This window comes from Schistocerca serialis, chromosome 12, assembly GCF_023864345.2.
Source record: "Schistocerca serialis cubense isolate TAMUIC-IGC-003099 chromosome 12, iqSchSeri2.2, whole genome shotgun sequence".
Classification (NCBI taxonomy): domain Eukaryota; kingdom Metazoa; phylum Arthropoda; class Insecta; order Orthoptera; family Acrididae; genus Schistocerca; species Schistocerca serialis.
Window position 1 is genome coordinate 26,350,997 of NC_064649.1, and position 18,624 is coordinate 26,369,620.

Consider the following 18,624-nt stretch of genomic DNA (forward strand, 5'->3'; position numbering starts at 1 on the left):
AACTGTTAACATAAGTATTAATTAAAAGAAATCTTCTATACAATGTGAGCTACAATAGAAATGTTTTGTTTGCCAAAACTTGTTTTCAGGTTTATAGTCTTTCGTCAGGGGCATCTGATACGGAGGAACAAACAACTATATGTGCAATGATTTCTACAAAATGGTAACTGTTCATCTATAGCAGTAAAAATAAGTCTACGTACATTATGCAGTTCTGTAGCAACAACATGCATGTTACTTAATACGACAGGAATATGAAATATGCCCTATAACACAATACACAATTTGCCATGTGCATTACTGCTGTCATATTTTAGGCAGAGACAATTCTTGATAATGTTTGTTAATTCTAAGATCATATTTATATACATCGGTGACATGAATTCGTATAATTATGTAAATTATAATTTTTACTGACAATTATTTTGTAATCTTATATCTTTTGTATATTTTAGCTACACATGCCAGTTGTTAAACAAATTGTAATTTACGTGATTATATGAATGCAAGTCACACACATATATACATATGATCTTAGAAATGAGAGACGACAGGTAAAGTGGATACTTTGATCTGTCAGCTCCATGTTACTACATGTGACATTTATGTCAAACATTATCAGGAATTATTGCTGTCTAAAATATGACGGCAGTAACGTACATGACAAACTGTATACTATGATACAGAACAAATTTCATATTGCTGTCGTATTAATTGACAAGCATATCATTGCCCATAAAGTGCATATCTCTGTACACTTATTATTCTATAGAAATCAGTGAACACATAGTTGTTTCCTCCTCTGTATCAGATGTCATTGATGATGGGTTATAAAACCAAAAACCGGTTTTGACAAATAAAACATTTCTAGAGCAGCTCATGGTGTGTAGAAAATGTATTTCAATAAATATTGGAAAACTATGGGGCACAAAGCATTCAAGACTTTAAGTTCAGATAAGAACAGAGAAGAAGCTCTTGAAATGTGGAGCCATAGAAGAAGGACACAAGATTTGGAGTGCAGACATATTGATTGGGAGGAATGTAAATGAGGTAAGATGAAGTTTATGGCAGAATTTAACTAAAAAATGGACCTAATGGTAGTGGACATCCTGTGGCATTAGTTAGGTGATAGAGGGAAGTGTGAGTGGTAAAAGTTGCAGACGGAGACCAATGGATAAGCATAGTAATCATACTCAAATAGATGTAGGTCGAAGTAGTCATTTGGAGATGAAGTGGGTTGCACAAGATAGAGTAGTATGGAGTGCTGCATCAAACCAGTCTTCGGACTGAAGACCACAACAACACAAGATCGACCAAAAGCCGTACAATAAATCAGGGTAACTTTTTACAAGGCAGGGTATCTTTGCAGCACTTACTAGTTTTGTTCCACATAGCTAATGTTCCATGTTGCATTATTTTGTATTAATAATAACACTATTATTAGCTCTGAGAATTTTAGTTCGCATATCATCTGTCTTTCCACATTTCTACAAGCTCTTCGACTGGTGATTATTCTTTGTGTTACTGCGAAGAGAGTTCTGATTATAGGTACTGAAATTGAACAATAGTAGGTCGATACAAATATCTTGACCTTCCGAAGTAAACCTACAATACTCAGTCAACACTGTTGTGTTTACTTCATATTGACACCTGAAACGTCCCCTTAGAAAAATGAATGAATTACTGTGCTGATAAACCTCTACGTTATTTGATTTTCAAACAGCTGAGCAAAACTGAAGGTACTCAGACATTACTCTCTTTACTCATTCTGATCATCACTAAACGGACACACAATATTTTTAGCGCAACACTATCTGACTTTCAATAATCCCTACAAAAGAATGGCCCTGACAAACAATATCCTATACCTTTCATGAATCACTTACCTCACAAAAATCTTCGTTACTCGAACTACTGCAATACAGCGAGCGCCACTACTGTCAGCTAAATAAAAGATTCTAACTATTGAAGGCACTAACTACTGATAGGCATAGTTGGCAAGTGAAAGATTTTGATAGAGAACAAACAATGTATTTACCTTAATAGTGTTCAAAAGTCATAATATATATATCAGTTCATGATATCCAGTATTACAAATTTACTCTTTCTGGCGGACACGTCCAGATCTTCCGCTCTCAAAATTCTGCCATCTGTCTCCCACATCCACCACTGCTGGCGACTCACCTCCAACTGCGCAACTCTATGCGCTGTTGACATCCAAATGCCCAACACTACAATAGCGAATATTTCAACAATGCCAACCAGCCACAGACTGCACACAGCACAGTCAGTGATTTTCATACAGAGCGCTACGTGGTGTTACCAACATAAAAACCTAAACAGCCTACTTACACACCTGGTTATTCTTTCTTCTCTAAATTTACCTAGATATAGGAAAAATACTATGTTTTGCAAACTTACATGGCAAAATCTCTGTTTGCAGTTACTGAGTGTAATGAGAATAATTACATAGACGTTTCAATGTATACAATTTATAAACTGTACTGCCTGTTTGTTTCGATTGTTCTGACAGATAACGTCGTTGTACGTAATAAATTTTATCTGAAGAGTTTAAATAAGAATGGTCTGAGCGATGCACTGGTGTTGTACACTACTAGTTGCATTTATAATACTACATGTGATCTGAAGATGGTAGTTAAGTTACCTAAACTCGTCATCACTATGGACAAAAATTAATGTTCAAATTGATTGAGATAATACGTATAAAACTTGTGAAATTTTTAAAAAGTTAATAGAAAATTTTTAAATTTTTTTATAATTTTATATTCTACAAACCTATTTGCATGTGCAGGATGACAAATAATGCGGATTTGCGAACATTTAGTGGATAGGAGATAATGTCAGAGATGTAAGAAATTGAGCTATCTGTAGGTATGCTGAAAGCTGCTAATGGATTCATTGGGCAAGGATGGTTTGAAGGGTCTTGCTGGTGACTGACGTGACACTCAGGAAATGTTTTCGCAAACTGCGAATATGGTACCTTCACTGCTGTAGAATTCACTGGAAACAAACGACGATTTTTGTTGGTCCTGGAGTCGAAACCATAGTTTCAGCTTTATGCGAGCAGTCTCATTGACCGTTTCTGCTATCCAAGCACGCTTCGTGGAGGGTAACAAACTTCCACGTGTTCCAGTGTCTGCCATTCCTAGTGCTCTCTGTAATGTCAAATCAGTATTTTGAATCACCAGTGTATGCGACAGTGCGCGAGATTTATGAAGTGATGAAAATTTTTCCAGAAATAACTTTTAAGCCTATATGTGAAAACTGATAAAGAAAAGACTTGTTATTATATTGTAAAATGTAATTAATTTCCAACAACAATATGTTTTATTATTTTACAAATAATTTTCTATAAAGAGTAATCATACAACAAAAGATAATACCACTAAAAGAATGTATTTGCATTTTATTGTCTGTGAAATTTTTTTCCTTGTGCTATCCTCTATGAAATATGAAGCGGTTGAGATCAAAGATTATGCTGAGGTCTGTTCTCTTAAATATTGTAGAAAATAACAGTGCTCTATGAGGTTCAAGAAATCTAAAATATAACGTACAATTTACGAAATGGAATTCTAGTGTACGAACCTTTATTTGTAACTAGATTATGTTAAGTTTTGCGCCTGTAGCAAACAGGAAAGCGGGTATTAGCGCCTGGTACGGCGATACTGAATTATTGGTAACTGGTGAATAATATTGATATTGTGAACTGTCAGAACTGTGTAGGATTATGACATTTAATCCAGCATAAAGGGAAACGTTGATGTTATTGATTTTCTTCGAAAAATTACGTTGGTAAGAGTACCCAGTCCAGATTGTGTTTTGTCTCCCGCCATTACGTGAGCGTATGGAGCGGCAATTTCAAACTGCAGAGATAATCAGACAGTAATTCTTTCGATCGATATTACAATATTTGAACTCCGAGGACAAGAACCCACAGGAATTTATCATTTTTCTATTCTAACAGTGAAAATAACATTCAGTAGAACACTCTTAGACTTTACGCAAATGAAATAACTTTTGTGGCTGGTACGTAAGATTAATTTTTCTGACAGTAATTTATCAGTGACTTTAAAAAAAATATTTACGACACCAGTGTGTTATGGGAACAGGTTGTGGAGTGATTCATTAATTATTTGGTGCATACATTTTAATGTCATTCACTGAATTAATGAAACAGCATTTCAATATTTATTTGTAGTGATAAGGTATGACAAAATAATCCATTGCAGTCGGGCTCAGCAGCACATAAATAAGAATTATCAGAGATTATTTATTTCTTTTAAATAGGATTGTTATTCTTGCTGCTACATTTTCATACGTTTTACAATAACGCGTACACACCACCACAACAACTTCAAACAAACAGAACAAAACCCATCACATCGCACAGTTATGTCACTCCCACGCAGTGAGAGACTTATTTATTTTTCTCGTGCCGTTACCTTGGCTGTGGCATGAAATACATCATATTCGTGAAATGTATTCGCAGTGGCCACTATGGACAACGTTCAGTTATATAAGGAAATGACGGCAATGAAAATTTGTGCCAGACCGGGAGTCAAACTCGGATTTCCCGCTCTACGCTAGCTGTCACCTTAGCTGCTTTGACTAGCCGTGCACGAACCACGGCCAGACCAAAGCTTCCACATATCGTCGTTCCTGCCAACCTGTCCACGTGCACACATTATGTAATTCCCGTTCAGGGGAGGACATTTTAATTGAAAGTCAGTGCCAGTAGTGGCGAATACATACGATACTGCAGTGTCTGCGTTGTAACGAAGAACCCTGCAATGTTCCTTCGGACATTCCACGCATGTACGAAACAGCAGACACTGCACTAACGTATTTCATGCCAAAGCCAAGGCAACCTGACGGGAGAACTAAATAAGTCTCTCCCTGTATGGGACTCACATAACTGTGCGAGCACTGTGGGTGGAAGACACTGGAACATGTGGACGTCTGAGTCTGTCCGAGAAGTCTGCTGCGATAGCAGAAGCAGTTAAGGCAGCGTAAAGCGGGACGACCGGGTTCGAATCCTGGTCCGGGGCAAATTTTCATTTATTTCCGGTAGGACGATATTGTAGTGCCTGTGTTGTTCAGAAGATGTTTGCAGGTGAGGAAAAACAGTGCGGTGACTAGAGCCATCATGGAGTACATGAGAGGTATTCGCAGTTGCGAATATGGTCTGTATATCCACTGTAGAATGAAATGACGGCACTTAAAATTTGTGTTTGTCATGATTTTCGCCTTACCTTTAGGCTACCGAGCGAAGTAGCGCATTGGCTAGCACACTGGACTCGCATTCGGGAGGACGACGGTTCAAACCCGCGTCCGGTCATCTTGGTTTAGTTTGTCTGTGCTTTCCCTAAATCCTTGCCCGCATCTCGTGGTCGTGCGGTAGCGTTCTCGCTTCCCACGCCCGGGTTCCCGGGTTCGATTCCCGGCGGGGTCAGGGATTTTCTCTGCCTCGTGATGGCTGGGTGTTGTGTGATGTCCTTGGGTTAGTTAGGTTTAAGTAGCTCTAAGTTCTAGGGGACTGATGACCATAGATGTTAAGTCCCATAGTGCTCAGAGCCATTTGAACCATTTGAACCTAAATCCTTGAGGCAAATGCCCGGACGGTTCCTTTGAAAGAGCACGGGCGACTTCCTTCCCCATCCTTCCCTAATACGATGGGACCGATGACCTCGCTGTTTGGACTTTTTCCCCTCCCCTCCCCGTCCCCACCCGGCCACCCCCCCTCCCAAATCAGCCAACCAACCTTTAGGCTATCTGAGCGCGACTGATAGCCAGATACTTCCATACCCAAAAGTAACGGTAATTGGGTTGCAGTGGGGAGAAGCCCATTGTTCGATCAGGTGTCTACGGTCACGACACCAGGAAGTCGTATCATTGTGAGTATATCGGTTCGCCGGTAGTGTCTTTTTAGTAAAACTTTTTCCATTTCGGCGAAAACGTGATGGCAGATTGTCGAGAGCAACGCGCGGCTGTGAAATTTCAAAAAAATGGTTCAAATGGCTCTGAGCACTATGGGACTCAACTGCTGAGGTCATTAGTCCCCTAGAACTTAGAACTAGTTAAACCTAACTAACCTAAGGACATCACACACATCCATGCCCGAGACAGGATTCGAACCTGCGACCGTAGCGGTCGCACGGTTCCAGACTGTAGCGCCTAGAACCGCTCGGTCACAAAGGCCGGCTGTGAAATTTTGTTTCCTAGTGGAAATCGGCCGCGGAAACTATTGTAATGCTCAAGACTGCTTATTGGGATACTCGCGAAGTAAAACCAGAGTCTAAGAGTGATTTTCCTACTTTAAAAATGGAGAAATGTCAACTGAAGACCAACCCCGTTTAGGATGACTCTCAAGATGAAGAAGTGACGAAAACGTCGACAAACAATGTCCTCGTTCGTGAAGACTGTCGACGAACCATTGATCAACTCTGTGAGATGTCTGCGATGTCATGGAGTTCAATTCAGAGGATTTTATCCGAAGTTTTGCACATGTGGAGGGGTGCAGCCAAATGTGTCCCTCGTCTCCTCACGGACCGAAGAGAGTGCCGACTTCAGGGATGTTTTAACCTTCAGAATCAGCTCAAAGAGGACCCTGAATTACTGGTGATGAATCGTGGTGCTATGTATACGATCCCGAAACGAAGCAGCTATCGAGCCAGTGCGAGACAAGTGTCTCCTCTAGTTCCATAAAATCTCGCCAAGTGAAGTCAAACATCTGTTTCTTCGATTGCAGAGGTGTTGTGCACTCGGAGTTAGTTCCCCCGGGCCAAACTGACAACCAGGAGTTCTGCTTGGAGGTTTTGAAAAGATTGAGGGAGAGTATCTGGAAGAAAAGGGTAGACCTTTGGCGCACAGGCGACTGTTTCTCCCATCACGACAATACGCCGAGCCACACCGCCCTCTCCGTAAGCAGTTGTAAGTAGGCTGTTTAGGTTTTTATGTTGGTAATGCCACGTAGCGCTCTGTATGAAAATCGCTGACTGCGCTGTGTGCAGTCTGTGGCTGGTTGAACTCATTATTGGAATATTCACTATTGTAGTGCTGGGCAGTTGGATGTGAACAGCGCGTAGCGTTGCGCAGTTGGAGGTGAGCCGCCAGCAGTGGTGGATGTGGGGAGGGAGATGGTGGAGTTTTGAGAGCGGATGATCTGGACGTGTGTCCATCAGAAAAGGGAAATTTGTAAGACTGAATGTCATGAACTGATATCCACATTATGACTTTTGAACGTTGTTAATATAAACACATTGTTTGTTCCCTATCAAAACCTTTCATTTGCTAACTTTGCGTATCAGTAGCTAGTGCCTTTAGTAGTTAGAATCTTTTCTTTAGGTTTCAGTATTGGCGTTCACTGTATTGCACTAGTTCGAGGAACGAAGATTTTTGTGATGTAAGTGATTCATGAAAGGTATAGGTTATTGTTAGTCAAGGGGCCATTCTTTTGTAGGGATTATTGAAAATCAGATTGCGCTGCGCTAAAACATATTGTATGTCAGTTTAGTGATGATCAGAATGAGTAAAGAGAGAAATGTCTGAGTGCGTTCAGTTTTGTTCAGCTGTTTGAAAATCAAATAACGTAGAAGTTTACCAGCACAGTCATTCATAATTTTTCAAAGGGGACGTGTTTGACCAAAATATTGATTGTCCACCCCCTCCTACCCACTGGATCTTATATCCTGTGGTTTGTTTTTGTTCCCAGACTCAAAAGGGACATGAAAGGAAAGCATTTTCCCACTGTGCAGGAGGTAAAACAAAAATCGCTGGAAGGCATAAAATACGTCGCGATAAGTGAATTTAAAAACTGTTTTGAACAATGGAAGGCTCGTTTTATTAACTGCATCATGGTCAATGGAGAATACTTTGAAGGTGATCAAAATTTGGTGCAAAAATACACTGCTGGCCACCGTAAATGCAACACCAAGAAAGACAAGAGGTAGCACAACAAAATTTATTTTGTAGATAACATGTTGACCAAGTATCAAATGATTACGTTTACAGACGTCTGTGACATGTGGTTCCTGCCAGAATCAGTAGTCAGAGTAGCCACCATTGTTGGAGATCACCGCTGCCACACGTCTCGGCATTGAGTCAAAGAGACGTTGGATGTGTTCCTGGGGTACAGCAGCCCAAGCAGCTTCCACACGTTGCCAAAGATCATCTGGTGTGGCAGCTGGGGATGTAATCTGGGTCACTCGTTGAGCAACCATGGACCACATGGTTTCTATCGGCGAAAGGTCCGGAGAGCGAGCCGGCCAGGGAAGCAATTCAATCTGGTTATTGACGAAGAACCTTTGGACAATGCGTGCCACGTGTGGTCGCGCATTATCCTGTTGAAATATGGCTGTGGCCGAGCCCTGAAGGTAAGGAAGGACAACTGGCTCCAGCACCTCGGATATGTAGCGCCGGCTATTTAAAGTACCGGCAATGCGTACTACAGGCGTGCGAGAGTAATATCCAATACCGCCCCATACCATAATACCCGGTGCAAGACCAGTGTGGCGGTGCATAATGCAGTTGTCCAGCATCCTCTCTCCACGGTGTCTCCACACTCGAATCCGACCATCGTGGTGCTGCAGACAGAAGCGTGCCTCGTCAGTAAAGACAACGTCATTCCATTCTGCCGTCCACATCCGTCTGTCATCACACCATTGGCGATGGGGACGTCTGTTGTTCTGCGTCAAAGGTAGACGAAGCAATGGACGTCTTGCGGACAGACCACTCTGCTGTAAACGGCGTCGAATGGTACGCGCAGACACTGGATGATGCGTTACAGACGCAATGTGCTGTGCTATGGTTCGGGATGTCACTGAGCGATCCGTCACTGCCATGCGCACAATTTGCCTATCAGCACGTGCAGTGGTGCACCGAGGTGAATGCGATCGACCACGTCGGTCCCTCGTACCCTCCTGCATCCAACGGTCACATATCCGCATTACAGTTGTTTGGTTTCGTCCAACACGACTAGCGATTTCTCGGTATGATAATCCACAGTCTCGGTAAGCGACTATCCTTCCTCTGTCGAACTCGGATACTTGATCAAACGATGTTCGCTGTTGTCTACGAGGCATAACTGATCGTCTTGTGAAACAACCACAAGGTAAACACACGTGCCGATCGTACACTCGTCGAAATCGCCAAGCCTTAAATGGCGCTATGAGGTGGCACCACAGGCGCGCGTGATGTGCGTCTGCGCTGAAATTCTAATCAGTTGCATATCTCATCGCTGCAAATCCATGGTGTAAATTTCACTTGATTCGGATGCTTCCTTCAGGGGGTTGCATTTACGGTGGCCAGCAGTGTATTAAGAAATAAAGACGTTATGACGAATTTCCCCTTTTGTTTTGGGTCCCCCCTATTATGTCGTCAATCATGTGTCTACTACATTCATTATGTATATTCGTATTCAGGGGAGACATTCTAATTGAAATTTTCGCAATAAGGCGGAAATCCGTGTTCGCGTCTCGGTCGGGCACAAATTTTCTCTGTCGTCATTCCATTACACAACGGATAGTTGTACATATTCGCAAAAGAGAATAAATTTCATATTTCCATTAAATTTTGTAGCTGTGGTGGTACTGTTTCCACAGTTTCTGAATACATTTCCCGAGTTAATTGGCTACAAAACGTCAGCAGTTCCTGCACGTCCGAAGGGACGTTATATCGAACTTTACACTGTCATATGTTGAAGAACATGGGGTCATAGGGTGGATATAGACAATAATTTTAAGTGGACGTACATGGAGTCTTTGACTCATAGTTAGTGCGCTAACCAACGCCAAACCACATTCGGTTTACCTTGGAGGAAACCTCGCTGTGCGCCTTCGTTACTGCAGTAAAAACTCGAAGTGTGCCCCATTGACTTGGTGGCAGAAGCCAAGCCACCCGAAAACGAAGCGGTGGACACTGGGTAATCTTTCACTTCGTTGGCCTCTGACGTCTCGTGCAACAACAGCAATGCGGCTACGAGTTCGTCCGCTGTGTTTACAGAACTTTGACACAGAAAACGCGTGGCCCCAAAAATAAAAGTCAAATGGTGTGAGATCTGAGGATCTTGCAGGCCAGTGAACAGGTCTATTACGTCCAAAGCGGCGTTCAGGGTATTGCCTGCCCAAGAATCTTCACACTCGATTTGTGAAATGAGAAGGTGCCCAATCGTGCTGGAAGAACATTCATCTTCCTGTTTGAAGCGGCATATCTTCGACAATACAGGGAAGTACGTGTTCGAGAAATACGCGGTAAATACAACCATTAGACGATGTGGAAGACTGTAAGGTCCCACTACTTGGTTGAGTTTAATTCCTGTCCAAACATTAACTGGAAATCATTCCTGAAAATGGTGGACAACCGTACCTCGAGGGTTTTCACGGGACCATTCGTGGGAGTTGCGACTGTTGAACATTCATTGGAGGGTGAAAGTCGTTTCATCAGGCAACAGAACAATGGGTAATTTCCCAGAATGTTTGCTCCAAACGATAGATATCAAACGTGTGATTCTATATCGACCACACGACAGTGGTGGCGGGCGTTATGATGAATTATTTGTGAGTTGCTGGAAACGATTTGTATCGGTAGTGAGTTGGGATGTCTGGTGTCTTAAATGTGTCAAATGGTTCAAATGGCTCTGAGCACTATGGGACTTAACATCTGAGGTCATCAGTCCCCTAGAACTTAGAACTACTTAAACCTAACTAACCTAAGGACATCACACACATCCATGCCCGAGGCAGGATTCGAACCTGCAACCGTAGCGGTCGCGTGGTTCCAGACTGTAGTGCCTAGAACCGCTCGGCCACACGGCCGGCGTAATCGTGTCCTCAGCCGATTGCATCACGTGAAAGAATCTAGTTCCATGTTTGTGCAACGTAGAAAATTGCTCGAAGTTTTGTTGAAAATATGGACCAATACCGAATGACGAAAGGAGGGGCTGTGTAGAATGCGGTGGGGCGAAGTCTATAAATGTTCGTAAGAAGAGTTTTGATAGTGAAATACCTTTACAATTTCATTGTCCAAACTGTGGTAAAAAAAACGACTATCAGGAAGAATACATGGTCTGACAGTTTAAATTATCGATCCAAACCAGCATAGTTCTTGTATCTTTCTGGGACTACACTCTGCAAGCAACGGCATCGAAAACTGACTTAGCTACCAATATCGTGGGCGACTATTTTGGGTTTTCAGAATGAGATTTTCACTCTGCAGTGGAGTGTGCGCTGATATCAAACTTCCTGGAAGATTAAAACTGCGTGCCGGACCGAGAGTCGAACTGAGGACCTTTGCCTTTCGCGGGCAAGTGCTCTCATTCTGGAAACATCCCCCAGGCTGTGGCTAAGCCACGTCTCCGCAATATCCTTTCTTTCAGGAGTGCTAGTTCTGCAAGGTTCGCAGGAGAGCTTCTGCAAAGTTTGGAAGGTAGGAGGCGAGGTACTGGCAGAAGTAAAGCTGTGAGGACGGGGCGTGAGTCGTGCTTCAGCAGCTCATTTGGTAGAGAACTTGCCCGCGAAAGGCAAAGGTCCCGCGTTCGAGTCTCGGTCCGGCACTCAGTTTTAACCTGCCAGGAAGTTTCATTTAGGGTTTTGTAATGTAATAGTGACAAACGACAGTGTAACCATCGGAGGACCAAGTAAAGTTATTGAAGTGGACGAGTCGCACATAGCAAGAAGGAAAAACCAGAGAGAAAGAATGAAATCGAACATATTTGAGTATTCGGTGGTATAGAACGGGAGTTGTGGTAAGAGTGTCCTACAGAGACAAGGTAACTTTAGTCAATTTTATGAAGCACTTCATACCGCCCGGTAGCAAAGTGATTACAGACGGCTTTTCATCCTAGAACACACTAAAACCAGAAGGATTCAACCATGAGTTGGTGAACCACCGTGTAGAATTCGCGTCTTCCGATGATCTCAGTGTGCACACGCAGAACATCAAGCTGCTGTAGAAATCTGTCAAATCTTCCATTACAAGAGAAGGGGGTCCAGGCGAAAGAGACCAAATCTACTTGTTCCAGTTTCTGTATTTACATAACTTGCGATGGCAAGGAAAAGTTGACGCATGTGACACTATGCCCATAGTTTTGCGTAACATGGGCAGAGTCTACCCAGGTTACAGCAAAACTGGAATTCTTCTGGTGGCACACACATCAAATGGACTTTCACATGACGACAACGTCGATGACGAGTGGCGTAAGTCGTTTTCTTTGCAATTAGAAGTTTGCAATTAGAATTTTGTCGTTGCTACAATGACCTCTGTAAACATGCTCATAATGCCCTCCACCACAGTCGCGTGATCGATTTAGAATCGCACGTTCGATAGCTATCATTTGGAGCCCCCAGCGTTGATAGGCAAACATTTTTAGAAATTACCGAATAGTGTTTTGCGAAGTTGTGAATTAGGAGCTAAATTTCGATTACGCAATTAGTCACACAAATGTGAAGGCTGTAAATTCAACTAACTACTTAGGGATTACAATTACAAATAACCTAAATTGGAACGATCACGTAGGTAATATTGTGGGTAGAGGAAACCAAAGACTGCGATTCATTGGCAGAACACTTAGAAGGTGCAACAGTTCTACTAAAGAGACTGCTTACACCACGCTTGTCCACCCTATTCTGGAATATTGCTGTGCGGTATGGGATCCGCATCAGGTGGGACTGATGGATGACATTGAAAAAGTACAAAGAAGGGCAGCTCGTTTTGTATTATCGCGAAATAGGGGAGATATGTCAGAGTCATGATACGCGAATTGGAGTGGCAATCATTAAAACAAATGCGTTTTTCGTTGCGACGGGATGTTCTCATGAAATTTCAACCACCAGTTTTCTCCTCCGATTGCGTAGACATTCTGTTAGCACGTACCTACATAGGGAGAAATGATGCTCGTTTTTCCCGCGTGCCGTTCGAGAATGGAACGGTAGAGATACAGGTTGAAGGTGGTTCATTGAACCCTCTGCCAGGCACTTTATTGTGAATAGCAGAGTAATCACGTAGATGTAGGTGTAGCATTCTTTGCTACAAATTCCATACGGCGAAGATGTTTCGAATTGTAAAATCAGTGGGTGGAAGGTCTTGTACCTTACACAACTTCTGGGGATGGCGATAATCACTACGCAAAGTTTTCTAAACGCTGCATGGACTATCATTTAGAGCATGATCAACGGAGAGTACGTTATATGCTGTATTCTTGACGAACATTTGCAGTACTCGCTCCGCAAAACCAGGACTGCGCACACACGGCACATGACGATCCACAGCAGCAAATGTTCTCTGATTTGGTATTCGTCTGTTTGGATAACGATCTGTGACAAATCCCATTGTCGTTTCATAGTGCCTGCAGCACCGATTGCCAAATGCATGTCTGCAATTTCATTTCACGTGAAGCGTTCCACGCCCTACGCATGATAACACAGAGTAAACAAGCTTTCTACGAGAGTTGCCCAGAAACGAATGCACCACTCTTTTTCTCAGCAGAAAATAGGGGCTACAGACGCGAACCGCTACGTTTGTATCATCTGAAGTCTCCTGAGTGAGCGCCGCAAGTTTCCGTGTCTTCCGACAGATAGTGTAGCTGCAGGACAGTTTCAAAATGGCGTCTGTAGGTCATGTACTTTACAGAAACGTGCCTCATTGAGTTTCTCACTGCAAAGAAAGAAACTATGGGGAATATTCGCAAACGGTTGTGCAAAGTCTATGTAGCATCAGCTGTCGACAGAAGTACAGTTAGTCGCTGGGCAAGGAGGGTGAGTTCATCAGAAGGCGGTTAGGCGGAGCTCCACGATTGCAGCGGTCGGGGAGACCATCCACAGCTGTCACACGTGACATGTTGCAGCGAGCTGATGACGTCATTACGACTCGGCAGTTGGCGCTGCATCTGTCAAAGTGGATGCAATTATCCGCACTCTTGGATATTCAAAAGTGTGTACAAGAAGGGTCCCACGGTGTTACAAATCGTACAAAAAAAAAAAAACATTGGTCTTGATTTCTTGCCACATTTAGAAGCTGAGGGAGAGGCCTTCTTGTCCCATATTGTGACGGTGATGAAACCTGGGTTCATCATTTTGAGCCGAAAACAAAACGACAGTCCATTAAATGGCGCCATTCCCACTCCCCACAGAAGAAAAAATTCAAAGCAACTGCTTCCGCCGGTAAGGTCATGATCACCGTGTTCTGGGACTGTGAAGGTGTGATTCTCATTGATGTAATGTCAAGTGGCGGTACCATTAATTCAGGACCATATGTCAACACATTAATAAAACTCGAGACGGGCTTCCGGCGACTTCGGCGGAACAGCAACCAGGGAGATGTTACGATGCAACACGATAACGCTCGGCCCCACACAAGTCTGAGGGCTGCTGAACACATCGCGAAACAGGGTTTGACAGTGTTACCCCATCCAACCTACAGCCCTGACCTAGCCCCTTCGGACGTCCACTTCTTTGGGCCATTAAAGGATGACATTCGTGGCATGAGGAGGTGATTGACACAGTGAAGCACTGGCTCCACTACCAGAACAAGGACTGGCACCGACATGCAAGTCATTGTTTCGCGCTGGAGGAAGGCCATAGAATGGGATGGAGATTACGTGGAAAAACAGGGTGTGTAGGTAAAACACCATTCTTTCGTGTGTGTAATTCACATTATGTTCAAGGAAAAATTGTTGAAGAAAAAAAATGCGGTGCATTACTTTCTGGGCAAGCCTCGTACATCTGCAAGAGCATACCATTGTTCCATAACACACTGCCTTACCTACGGTACAACAGTTGATTATGAATTACGTTGAGGTGGAAGTGACGTACTCAAACGACGGCTGACATTACGCACACAATAGCGAATGAGGGCAAAGGGAAAAACACTACTAGCCATTAAAGTTGCTACATCAAGAAGAATTGCAGGTGATAAACGGGTATTCATTGGACAAATATATTATACTACAACTGACATGTGATTACATTTTCACGCAATTTGGGTGCATACATCCTGAGAAATCAGTACCCAGAAAAACCACCTCTGGCCGTAATAACGGCCTTGATACGCCTGGGCATTGAGCCCAACACAGCTTGGATGGCATGTACAGGTACAGCTGCCCATGTAGCTTCAACTCGATACCACAGTTCATCAAGAGTAGTGACTGGCGTATTGTGACGAGCCAGTTGCTCGGCCACCATTGACCAGACGTTTTCAATTGGTGAGAGATCTGGAGAATGTGCTGGCCAGGTCAGCAGTCGAACATTTCCTGTATCCACAAGGGCCCGTAGAGGACCTGCAACATGCGGTCGTGCATTATCCTTTTGAAATGTAGCGTTTCGCATGGATCGAATGAAGGGTAGAGCCACGGGTCGTAACACATCTGAAATGTAACGTCCACTGTTCAAAGTGCCGTCAATGCGAACAAGAGGTGACCGAGACGTGTAACCAATGGCACCCCATACCATCGCGCCGGGTGATACGTTAGTATGGCGATGACGAATACACGCTTCCAATGTGCATTCACCGCGATGTCGCCAAACACGGATGCGACCGTCATGACGCTGTTAACAGAACCTGGATTCATCCGAAAAAATTACGTTTTGCCATTCGTGCATCCAGGTTCGTCGTTGAGTACACCATCGCAGGCGCTCCTGTCTGTCATCTCAACTGCTAGTGATACTAGGCCGTTGGGATCCAGCACGGCGTTCCGTATTACCCTCCTGAACCCACCGATTCCATATTCTGCTAACAGTCACTGGATCTCGACCAACGCGACCTGCAGTGTCGCGATACGATAAACCGCAATCGCGATAGGCTACAATCCGACCTTTATCAAAGTCGGAAACGTGATGATACGCATTTCTCCTCCTTACACGAGGCATCACAACAACGTTTCACCAGGCAACACCAGTCAACTGCTGTTTATGTACGAGAAATCGGATGGAATCTTTCCTATGTCAGCACGTTGTAGGAGTCGCCACCGGCGCCAGCTTTGTGTGAATACTCTGAAAAGCTAATCATTTGCATATCACAGCATCTTCTTCCTGTCGCTTAAATTTCGCGTCTGTAGTACGTCATCTTCGTGGTGTAGCAATTTTAATGGCCAGTAGTGTAGTACAGAGTTTCCTCTCTAGGGCGCTGGTACCAATGAAAACAGATAACACTGGACATCCAGACTTATAGACACGTACCAGCGGTTATGGCACCACCATGCGGACGGATGACTTTTTGAGGTTGCCTACCATCGTAAACATGCATGAGCGACCCCATGTTCGATTAGTTAAAATGAGTGCCTCTATCACACACCAAAATTCTGTATTCATTGCTGAAACATCCGGTATAGACACTGCACTAATGTATGTGTATCGCAAGTCTCTAGAGGACGGAAGGTTCCAAATGATTGGAAAAGAGCACCAGTATTCCAGTTTTCAAGAAGGGGTGTCGAACAGATGTGCCTATATCTCTGACATCGATCTGTTGCAAAATTTTAGAACATGTGGTTTGCTCGCGTATCATGTCATTTCTGGAAACCCAGAATCTATTCTGTAGGAATCAACATTGATTCCGGAAACAGCGATCGTGTGAGACCCAACTCGCTTTATTTGTTCATGAGACGCAGAAAATATTAGATACAGGCTCCCAGGAATATCAGACCAGCTGTGTGGATGGATTGAAGAGTTTTTAGCAAACAGAACACAGCATGTTGTTCTCAATGGAGAGACGTCTAAAGACGTTAAAGTAACCTCTGGTGTGCCACAGGGGAGTGTTATGGGACCATTGCTTTTCACAATATATATAAATGACCTAGCAGATAGTGTTGGAAGTTCCATGCGGCTTTTCACGGATGATGCTGTAGTATACAGAGAAGTTGCAGCATTAGAAAATTGCAGCGAAATGCAAGAAGATCTGCAGCGGATAGGCACTTGGTGCAGGGAGTGGCAACTGACCCTTAACATAGACAAATGTAATGTAATGTATTGCGAATACACAGAAATAAGTATCCTTTATTGTATGATAGCGGAACAAACACTGGTAGCAGTTACTTCTGTAAAATATCTGGGAGTATGCGTGCGGAACGATTTGAAGTGGAATGATCATATAAAATTAACTGTTGCTAAGGCGGCTGCCAGGTTGAGATTCATTGGGAGACTCCTTAGAAAATGTAGTCCATCAACAAAGGAGGTGGCTTACAAAACACTCTTTCGACCAATACTTGATTATTGCTCATCAGTGTGGGATCCGTACCAGGTCGGGTTGACAGAGGAGATAGAGAAGATCCAAAGAAGAGCGGTGCGTTTCGTCACATGGTTATTTGGTAAGCGTGATAGAGTTACGGAGATGTTTAGCAAACTCAAGTGGCAGACTCTGCAAGAGAGGCGCTCTGCATCGCGGTGTAGCTTGCTGTCCAGGTTTCGAGAGGGTGCGTTTCTGTATGAGGTATCGAATATATTGCTTCCCCCTACTTATACCTCCCAAGGAGATCACGAATGTAAAATTAAAGAGACTCGAGCGTGCACGGAGGCTTTCCAGCAGTCGTTCTTCCCGTGAACCATACGCGACTGGAACAGGAAAGAGAGGTAATGACAGTGGCACGTAAAGTGCCCTCCGCCATACACCGGTGTGTGGCTTGCGGAGTATAGATGTAGATGTAGATGATGTGAGATTGATAGATGGGAAGAATGAGGACTGTGAGAGAGGTTTATCAGGTGGCAGGAGGTTGGTGAGGGAGCCCCCCTCTTTCATCGGTCTCCACGCTCGCCCATCAGCGGTGACGTAAGCGTGACGTAGGCACAGCTCCCGCGGCAGGTAGCGCCTGGATGTCGGCAGGCCCGCAGCGCAGCCGCCGCTCGGCGCCTTTTCCCCCTAGCGCTGTTTGTGCGGCCACCGCCGCCGACCGTTCGCAGGTAGGCGCGCTATATAAACGCCTTGGTTGAGCCGGGCGCTCGCATTAGCCCACTCCACCCGCTGCCGGTCGCACGCCACGACACACCGCACAGTGACCGATCTCGCCCGAACCACAAGACCAGCGCCGCACGCCTGGACTACATCTCAGGTCAGCTGCTCACACTAGCCTACATCTCTAACTTTATTCGTGGCTGTAATTTTCACGAAATTTCAATCACCTGTTTTCTACTCTGAACGCCATAGTACAGAATGGTCCAAAAGTCACGAACCCTGAATAACTATTTACTCTTTTCTGCTATCTTTCCTGACATTTTATCCCACAGAAAAGTGTAAACAATCTCCCATGCTCGATCTTTAATTCTGTCGAATATCAATGGAAACTAAACATAGAACGGTATGGACGGTGATAACCTCCTCTGAAACATCAACATCTGTAGCTGGGTCACTATTCTGCGGTTCAGTGTTTGTCAGAGAGTTCCAAGAACCACCTTCGCTCTACCAGTATTTCTTTACCGTTCCACCCTCTAACAGCGTACGGTAGAAATGAACGTCAAAGTCTTACTACGTGAGTTCTGATTTCTCTCATTTCATTACCATTTCTTCCTGTGTAGCTTGGAGATAGCAAGATACAGGGTGGGCCAAAAGTCATAAAGAGGTTTGATTTTAGTATCTAATGATATTTCACCGACTTAAAGACCAAGGATGAGAAATAGTGTACACATA

General features: G+C 43.8%; 1 protein-coding gene across 1 annotated transcript in view; it reads left to right on the forward strand.

Moving 5' to 3' along the window:
• Positions 1-17,956: 17,956 nt before the first annotated feature.
• Positions 17,957-18,624, forward strand: part of LOC126428299 (peroxidase-like) — a 261,029-nt gene continuing 260,361 nt past the window's right edge. The window contains exon 1 of the mRNA XM_050090222.1: positions 17,957-18,049. The gene's annotated coding sequence lies outside the window, so the exon portion shown is untranslated. The remainder of the gene's footprint in view (positions 18,050-18,624) is intronic.